Source organism: Triticum aestivum, chromosome 2A (genome assembly GCF_018294505.1).
Source record: "Triticum aestivum cultivar Chinese Spring chromosome 2A, IWGSC CS RefSeq v2.1, whole genome shotgun sequence".
Lineage (NCBI taxonomy): Eukaryota > Viridiplantae > Streptophyta > Magnoliopsida > Poales > Poaceae > Triticum > Triticum aestivum.
This window is the reverse complement of record NC_057797.1, coordinates 237,098,654-237,109,245: the sequence shown is the minus strand read 5'-3', so window position 1 is coordinate 237,109,245 and position 10,592 is coordinate 237,098,654.

The following is a 10,592-nucleotide window of genomic DNA, read 5'->3' as shown; positions in this document are numbered from 1 at the left end:
GGAAACATAGTAACGTTGAGAGTCTTCGTCGAACTCCCACTTGATCTCATACGCGTCTCCTGGAGCGGAATCACCAGGCCCTGCATCTGGTGTAAGTAATCTGTGAGCCACAGGGACTCAGCAATCTCGCACCCTCGCGATCAAGACTATTTAAGCTTATAGGTGAGGCAAGGTAAATATAAGTGGAGCTGCAGCAAGCGACTAGCAAATATGGTGGCTAACTTATTCGCAAAAGAGAGCGAGAAGAGAAGGCAAAGCACGAGCAAGAAACTAGAGAGCAACCTGCGCAAACATTACTCCAACACCGTGTCCACTTCCCAGACTCCGCCGAGAAGAGGCCATCACGGTCACACTCGGTTGATTCATTTTAATTAAGGTAAGGTTCAAGTTATCTACAACCGGACATTAACAAATTCCCATCTGCCCATAACCGCGGGCACGGCTTTCGAAAGTTCAAATCCCTGCAAGGAGTCCCAACTTAGCCCATGACAAGCTCTCACGGTCAACGAAGGAAGAGACCTCCTCCCAAGACGTTCCGATCAGACTCGGTATCTCAGTAATTCAAGACACTTCGACAGGTTAAAACAAGACCAGCAACACCGCCTGAATGTGCCGACAAATCCCGATAGGAGCTGCACATATCTCTTTCTCAGGGCACACTCAGATGAGCGCTCCATACAACTAAAACCAAACCTCGAGTTTCCCTGAGGGGGCGCTGCACAGGACTCTAGTTTGGACCAACCCTCAGAGGAGCACTGGCCCAGGGGGGTTTAAAATAAGATGACCCTCGGGCTCCGGAAACCCAAGGGAAAAAGAGGCTAGGTGGCGAATGGTAAAACCAAGGTTGGGCATTGCTGGAAAAGCTTTAATCAAGGCGAACTATCAAGGGGTTCCCATTATAACCCAACCGCGTAAGGAACGCAAAATCCGGGAACATAACACCGATATGACGGAAACTAGGGCGGCAAGAGTGGAACAAAACACTTGGCGAGAGGCCGAGCCTTCCACCCTTTACCAAGTATATAGATGCATTAAGATAACAAGATAATATAATGATATCCCAACAAGTAAATAAATGTTCCAACAAGGAACAGCCTCCAATCTTCACCTGCAACTAGCAACGCTATAAGAGGGGCTGAGCAAAGCGGTAACATGGCCAAACAACGGTTTGCTAGGACAATGGTGGGTTAGAGGTTTGACATGGCAATTTGGGAGGCTTGAAAGCAAGTGGTACGCATCGTAGCAATGGCATAGCAAAAGAGCGAGCAGACTAGCATAGCAAAGATAGTAGTGATTTCGAGGGTATGATCATCTTGCCTGCACAGTTGTCAGACTTGACTGGATCCTCGAAAGCAAACTCAACGGGATCCTCATTAGCGAACTCGTCTCCCGGCTCTACCCAAACAAGACAAACAAGCAACAAGGATACAATCAACCACGTGCAAGGATTAAGCAATATGATGCAATGATGATATGATATGCGGGATGCGATGCGGGATGCAAAATGCAAGATATGACAGGAAATGCAAGAACCTAGCCTCAACATGGAAATCCAAGCGTTCCACTGGAAAGATGAGATGAAATCGCTTGAAAACGATATAAAGAACGCCGGAATCGGAGTTACGGTTTGGAAATGGCAAGCGATTCAAATATGACACCGGTCTGCGATTTACAGCAAGTAGCCAACTAAATGCAATGAGATGAACATGCTACAGCAACCAAACATGACAACAAAATACATGGCAGGGATGCACACAAGATGCTTAACAAAAGTCTAGCACTGGGCTATGACCAATTCATCCATTAACAGGTTCAAACAAGCATGGCAAAAATGCATCTGGCAAACATATCTCAGACTTAGTGAAATTAACACTTGTCTGGAATTTCAGATCAGGTAGCCCTCTTCAGAGCCACAAAACTACATGCTACATGATCTAAACATGGCAAAGTAAAGCATGGCATGGAGCTACTCAAAGAGCTTAACAAATGTACCTTAGTGACCTTGAGCCAAAAGGGATCAGAAAATACAATTGGAAGCACGTGAACATAGCAAAAGCATAATCAGATCACAGACTTAGTGAAAAACTGACACGTGCTGAAATATAACTCAAGTAGGCATGTTTACGAGCTCGATGCACTCACTACGGTGCAAGTCATGGCAAGACAAGCATACATCCATCAAGAAGGAACAAAATGCAAGCTAGACATGGCAAGAACAATAGCATAGCATGCACGGATCCACTACAACATCATCGGCAAAATTGCAAACAAGTTGACAATCTGCCCAGATTCACAGAGTAGCAAAAGTAGAGCTCGATTGACTCAAGCTAGGGTGCTCCAGAATTGCAAACAAAGACATGTTTGGATAGAGCACTACAAGATTAACAAAACATCCTTACTGATCATCCTCAAAAGAGGCACGGATCACTAGGAAACAACATGAACATATGGCAACATGAGATAAACAGCTCAAGGACTTAGTGGAATTGCTAATCCCTGAAAACAGAATTACTAAGTGCACCACTTTGCAAGCTTGCACTAGTCACCTCACACATCAGAAAAATACATGGGTTGCACCTCTGGAAAGATGACAAAACCCTTAACAAAACATATCTAGAGCATCAGGGCATATCATGCACACATTAATCATGGCAAAAATGACAAAAACCTAAATGGAGTAGCAGATCTGACAATTAACTCAAGTAGCCCTCTTCTAACAGCATTTCTGGCATCAAGATGAGCTCAAATGAAAATGATGCAATGGAATGAAATGATGTACTCTCTGAGATGAACATTTTGATATGCTATATGCCAAAAATGGAGCTACGGACGAGGAGATACGACATGATAAAGATGAGCACATGAGCTAGGGTTTGGGCAAAAAAGTCAACCCGGGTCACTCCGGATCTAGATCCAGCCCGAGCACTGTAGCGGCGGCGCGGTTCCCGATGTTGGCCGGCTTGGTCGCCGGACTTGCCGGAGAAGGCCGGAGCCGAGGGGAGATGGCCGGAGGAGGGAGAGGACGGCGAGACGGCGGCGGAGGGCGGCGTTGGCGGGCGGCGGAGCCGCGGCGGCGGCGGCGCGCGGATGCGGTGGCGCCGACGATGGCGCGCGGCGGCGCCGGCGAGGCTCCCAGGCGGCGCGCGGGCAGAGGGAGCCCCGGGCGGCGGCGGGTGGCGACCTGGGCCGGGAGGGCCGAGCGCGGGCCCTCCGGGCCGGCGCGGTAGGTGGAGGCGGCGGCGAGTGGGGAGATGCCATGTGGCGGCGGCGGCGCTGGGCGGATACGTCCGACGGCGGAATTTTTGTCCGACGCGCGAGGTGAGGGAGAGATCTAGGGTTTGCCCGAAAATTTCGGGGAGAGGCTATATATAGGCATAGGGGGAGCTAGGGGAGTCCAAATGCGGTGCGGTTTTTGGCCACGCGATCGTGATCGAACGCTCTAGATGATGGAGCAGAGTTAGGTGGGTTTTGGGCCAAATTGGAGGGGTGTTGGCTGCAACACACACGAGGCCTTTTCGGTCCCTCGGTTAACCGTTGGAGTATCAAACGAAGTCCAAATGGTACGAAACTTGACAGGCGGTCTACCGGTAGTAAACCAAGGCCGCTTGGCAAGTCTCGGTCCAATCCAGAAATGTTTAATCCCCACACACGAAAGAAAGCTAGAAATGACCACCGGAGGAGAACGAAGCGCCGGAATGCCAAACGGACAACGGGGAAAATGCTCGAATGCATGAGATGAACACGTATGCAAATGCAATGCACATGATGACATAATATGAGATGCATGACAACGACAACAACACACGGAGACAAAAGCCCAAACCCAAGGAAATAAATTAAGTTAACGCCGGAAACGGCAAGAGTTGGAGTACAAATTGGGAAAGTTACATCCGGGGTGTTACAGGCGACCTCGAGCTTCATCCCCGAAGACAAGATCTCCCGTAGAGCGTGCATGCTCACGGTCATGGCGGATGTGGTGCGAGGTAGCAGGACGATGTGCTAGGGTGTGGAGGTTAGTTGAGCGTTGCCTCTTTAAGTAATGCATTCTGGTGAGGCCAAGCATCCATGTGCATCATTAAGTCGCCGAAGTTGGTTCCTCGGGCACCGAGCCTCTTAACTACGGCATACGGACGGATGACCTGAATGCGGGCAGCTGGCGCCAGCTAGGAAGGCACCGTGCGACGGCGCGAGGGACGAGGGTTTTTGGTGTGCCAGGGTAGTCAGCTGCGGTCGTGGCAACGTTGGAGATGCCCTTTGCTCACATGTGATCCCCACATGTCACTGAAAAAGCAAGACGACCCGGCATGGTCTCAGGTCCTGGGGATGCAGTTGGCCGCTCTACACCACTCTGTAGACACGTCCCGACGCGCGCGCACTTCGTCGCCCCGTGCATCCTCGATGAGCCAGGTGTTGATCTGCTGGTTGTGCCACAACGCTAACGTCACCCTCGGCACACTAAGCCCGACCATGTCCAGCGATGATGAGAGTGTCGCTCACCGCAGTTGCCGTACCCAGAGGCGGTGTTGGAGCTGCGCCACGTTGCTGGCCCCCACGACCCACATGAACGGTTGCCGGTGGCAAGGAGGTCGTGGTCTAGCTCCTCCATTGGACTATTCTGCGCCATGTTGTCCCGACATGTGTGCCCCACATGTCGGCTTCCCTGTTTTCCCGGCCACATTCGAGCGTCAGTGCTCCGTGTTGCGCATTAGGTGCAAAACAGGTGGTTTTTGTGCCCTAGGTCAAATGTGGTACTGTACCAAGTTGTTACCCTAGCCCCAAGTGTGGTGGTTTTGGGTATGGTACCACCCTTTTCCTTTTCAAGTAGTGAAGAGGAACACTTGATTAAGTAGCCAGATGGTGTTCTAAATGTAGGTATCCGACTGTTCGAAGGAATAATTGAGGTGTGACTGGTCCGTGCCCGCATTTAGGGGTCCAACTTACCATGTTTCGACAGTAGTAACTATACTAGTCCCTGTGTACTCCCTCTGTTTTTATTTACTCCGCATTTTAGCTTTGCTCAAAGTCAAACTTTGTAAACTTTGACAAAGTTTATAGACAGGAATAATAACATATACAATAACAAATCAATACCATTAGATTCATTATTGAATATACTTTCGCATCATATAGATTTGCTATTGTAAATGTTCATATTTCTACTCTTATAAAAAGCGGAGTTGGGGATGATGGTGTGCCTGCCATCCTGCAATATAGGCTGTTCGATCTATATCTAACGGATAGGAAGGAAACTATAAGAATTTACCCGCACTCCTCTCCACATTTGCAGATAAGGCCTTCCCTCATTCATCCTTTTCTCCCACAAGATCTTGATGTTCCGTGCAACGCACGGGCATCTTTCTAGTTTTCTATAAATTTGGTCAAATTTTATGAAGTTTGACTTCAGTCAAACCTAATATGCAGAGTAAATAAAACCATAGGGAGTATCTTACTCTGTGACCAAGACAGAAGGGAAAACGAGACAACTTATTGTTTATTTGAGCCATTCAAGAAAAATCATATGGCATTGCTTATTTCTCATTCTTCTCCAACCCGCTTCTCCATCGATCATGCCGCCCTCTGGTTGAGTCCATCCTCCCGCATGCCTCATTTGAACATTGCCGAGTATCATTCGCATGTGGGCCTAGACCATGCTTGTATTTCCAATGTTGTAATTTGTCCGACATGCATACAATTAAATGGTTCATTTAAAGTTTCACTTTTCCTCCACTATGTGTCGCTTCATGTCTTAGCTTTGACATCCCATTCGGTTCATGCCCCGACACATCTTGACGAGATCGATTGATGTTGAGAGATCAATTGCGTGTCGTGCAAGGGGATAAAGGTTTGGTCTGTTTCTATGATAGAAATGACCCATGGGGGGTCTGTGGGGATCAGTGGGAGTATATTGTACGTTCATAAGCGAAACAAACGTATTGTACCCACCCTAGTCCTCTTTCAATCGATCTCCAGACCCCGAGACGAAGTCAAGACATAACGAGTGGGTGCATGTGTGATACGTAAGGCGGATTCAAAATTTTGAACCGGTGATGATAGCATCCGCAAATCATATATAAAGGGTATTCAATGTTTGTTTCTCCTTTGAACGTACAATATACTCCCTCCGATCCTTTCTAGCTTACATATAAGTTTTATATGTAGTCAAAGTATCTCTACTTTGATGAAACTTGCAGAAAAAAGTATAAACATTCAACAACGCCCAATCAATATTGTTAGATTCATACATACTCCTAGATTTGGATTCAAACAGAGATGGTTTCAAAAAAAATTCAACAATGTGAATGTGCTTGTTCTCGTGCATGCTCTTCCTACTAGGATTTCGCCACGTATAGCCAGTCCAATAGTAAAATTTTTAAGCTCCATGTCCAATAGTACTAGTGGAGTACTGACAACATCTGTAGTAGAGTATGCAGTGCTCATAGTACTCCCTCCTTCCATTTATATAGGGCCTAAGAGCAAGTCTAATAAGGCCTAGTCAGCAGGCTATAAGACTTGCCATGTCATTAAAATCCTACTTGGAGGAGTGACAAGAGAGGAGAGACAGTGAAGCAAGCACTTATTCTATAGCCCATCTATAACACATAGATCAAGAAAAAATAGTATGCATGCAACTCTCTTCCAATCATATACCTTACTCATGCAAATATTAAATGCTTAGAGCCAACCTAATAGCCATTCTAAGAGCCAACCTATTACTTAACCATGCAAATATTAAATGCTTATATGAGTAATTTTTATGATGGCTCTAAGTGAGGTGGCATCTCTTTATAGCCAACAGTTGGCTACATTATTAACCATGCTCTAATGCGTTTTTCAAAACCACCTTTGACTATTGACAAGATTAATAGTACATGAGATGTATAATGTGAAAATTATATCATTGGAAGCTCCTTTCACATACGAATTTGACCGTATCATTTGTGTAAGTTGCATGTCATATATTAGTACTCTAACATTTGGTCAAAGTTAAACTCGAAAAATGCATTAGGCCATGTATAGATGGAAGGAGGGAGTAGTAGTGGAAGTGGATCCTGTGACATAGGTATCCCTCCCTTACCCCCCCCCCTTCGGCCACTTACTGGCGGGCCCCATGCTTGCTAGGCCCCGCATGTCAGTTACTCAATGGGTTCGCCACGTCAGGGGATCCTCATCCGTAGTATACTCCCTCTGTTTTTATTTACTCCACATAAAATGGAGGGAGTAGTAGTATAAATGACGCGGGTGGGGGAGGGGGAGGGATGTCGGTTTGCTCTCAACTGTGGTCCCACAAGCGAGCGAAAATGCAAGACGAAGTGCGTTCCATTCGGTGAGCGACATGGAGGGTCCAGCGTGTCAGGGTGCAAGACGAATGCAACAAGAGCGATGTACAGTCAAAACTAATTGACTGGTCATCACCGGAACCACTATTCACACCGAACCTTCGTTGCTCAGCCTACGCCGCCACTGCCCCAAAAACCACACCTCCTCTCCAGCCCATTCCCCCACCTTTCGATCCCCTAGCCCGCATCAAGCGTCCCCTAGTTTGCTGGAAAGCCATGGTGCGCCGCAAGATCACGTACTACAAGATGCTGATGCCGGAGCGCCACGCAGAAATCCCGACGACGGTCGGCGCCACACACATCCGTTCCAAAGCTCACTTTGCAGCGGGCCAATCCTCGAGTTGTCTGGAGCCAAGCTACAAGGAGGAGGAAGCCGATTCAATGTTCATGGCGGAGGTCACGGTGCAGAAGGACCCCAATGAGTATGAGACAATGGACGTCGACTTCGTGCCGGCGTCCGGGTCCCCCATGGTGCAGGCGGACTAGCGGTTCAACCTGGCGATACTAAAGGAGGACTGGGAGGCATAGTCTCAACTCGACGCGGAGCGCGCGCATGCCGCTGCCATCGAGGCTCTCCTGCAGGCAGAACTGGACGTCGTGGATGTGAACCGGGCGGTAGAGGCTCAACTTGACGTGGAGCGCGCTGATGCCGCTGCCATCGAGGCCCTCTTGTAGGAGGAATCGGACGTCCTGGACTTGAACCAGGCGGTGGAGGCTCAACTCGACGCGGAGCGCGCGGATGCCGCTGCCATCGAGGCCCTCCTGCAGGTGGAACCGGACGTCCTGAACATGAACCGGGCGGCGGAGGGTCAACTCGACGCGGAGCGTGCGGATTCCGCTGCCATCGAGGCCCTCCTGCAGGGGAAACCGGACGTCCTGGACTTGAACCCGGCGGTGCTCTCATCCGTGCAGAGCACCCGCACACTCTGCATGAACGAGTAGCTGGAGGCCGAGGACAACCACGGTGCGGAGGCACACGTCGGCAGCTTTGGCTGGCTCGCGCCTGCAGCCAAAGACGACGAGGCCGTCTCATTCTGCGAGTAGTGATAGTTTTTCTTTATGTTGTTGTTTTTAGGGATCTTTTGCTGTGTAAAAACATATATTTATGCAAGTCACCTGACTTTCATCATTTGTGTCAATCGACCATTTCAGATGATTGGATGAATATCCTACGTCTCCTAACCCTTCTTCCTCACCTATTCTTCTTCCTCGACAGACCACCGCACGGGCCGTACGGATCTTCCCCAACATGCGGTTGGATAAACATACTGTATGAACGAAAATTATGTGTCAGCATTAGGATGGCTGAGTTTGGTTTGATCACATGCGGTAGCATGTGTCAGTGAGGATGCGTTCCCTTGGTTGGGTTTGCGGCATGTAGGAGTGATTGTGTGAGGGTGCGGTGCGACCGCTGCATGGAGGAGCGACTGTGTGAGGGTGCAGTGCGATCGCGGCGTGCAGGAGTGAATGTGTAAGGGTGTGGTGCAACCGCGAGAGTCGTGCGCAAGTGTACCTCCTTTTCATTTTTAAAACTTTAGGCAAGCTTGGCAAAAATGTGTGGCGAAGTATGGCAATGCAAGGCCTAGACCCAAACAGGATACAAGTACGTATGTAGGAGTACTAGTGTTAAAAAAGAAAGTCAGGGTCTTCCTTCGCAGGATTAATCGATACAAATCCTCGTTTGATGTGTCAATTAATGCGTATTTTTTTCTCCAAAGCCCAATGAGCTAACCATCTCACTCCTCATCGCTTGATTAATGCAGTGCCATGCAAACCAATCTTCTCACTTCCACATGCATGCAAGGGTATATTAATGTCCTTGGTTGCAAGTACGAGGCAAACCCCATCAATTTTGCCTCGATTAGTGTTAGTGGCCTTCTGCAAATTGTAATTTTGATATATCGACCTTGTGTACAAAAAATGGAGGTAGTAACTATTTGACTTCCTTCCCCATTGCAGTGACATCGACGATATCTCAGACATTGTGGTTTCGCGACATGCGTTCGACGGAGAACACCATTGAGGGAGACCATGGTAAGTCGTTCACAAGTGCCGCCTGCAAGCCGAGACAACCTCTTTATTTGCATCCAAGAAGTCCGTTGAACCAAAGGACGCATAAATGTACTAGTACTAGTACACAATAGCGTCGTCCGTCCAGCTTAGTGCAGTGAGGTGGTTTCTCGAAGAAGACGATGGAGAAGCGGAGTCAGCGAAGAGTGAAATGATGGTTGCGTCATCCGTGCTTTGTGATTTGACGCCTCACTGCTTTGTGATTTGTGATAGAAGCAACATGGGAGTAGACTCTGTGCTCTATACTGTACATGCGTCCAGGACGGGAGAAAGAGAAGAGACATTGCATTTTTCTATTCCTTCAATCAATCAATCAGGGAGCTTCGGTTCCATCTTTTTGGCTTTGGCAGCACCGTCGACAATGGTTCCCATCGATGCCAAAAGCTATTTTCACATTTGGCTACACATTGTGGATGCCCTTAACTGTATCACTTGGTTTTGCTCCTGTGTGATATCTATACAAATCTCAATTATATTGATCTAAAAAATTATAGAATCAAGATTAGTAAAAAGGAGGTGATTTTGCCGCGCGGATGGCGGGGGATGTTTCTTATTTTTAGAGGACATTGGCATGGCGGTTTGCTAACATGCGGTCCCACATGTCAGTGCTTTACCAAGCCGATCCGCGTCCCACATGAGGCAGAACAACGGGAGAAGAAACACGTGGTTAACTTGAAGAAGATGAGGGAGAAGCGGATTCAGCAACGAGTGAAATGATGGTTGCTTCATCCCTCCAACTTCTTTTTTAGCATTATTACTTCGTCCCTCCAACTTAACCGCGGGAAAGGTGGATCTTTGTGATTTGATGCCTCATTGCTCATTACTACGCCAGCGCCATGACTGGGGTGCTTCACCACTGCTGCTCTGCACTGTATTTCGGTATGGCACGTGGACTTGGTAGCTTGATGTCCCACATGTCGGTGAAAGGGACTAGAACATTTATAAAAACGAGTGCTGCACTCTTACGACATAGGAGTACACGGCACGGCGGCCCCGTGAACTGATACTTGTACTGTAGTACTATAGTTTTGCTGTTTCGCACGATCCATCGATACAAACCCGATTAAGCGGGAAAGGGCGGGATTTTTCCTGCACGGTAGATGATACTGGCCATACATTTCAAAGGCAATTTTAATGTATGCAAACTGAATAATTAAGTAACAATATGATATCTAGTAAAACTAA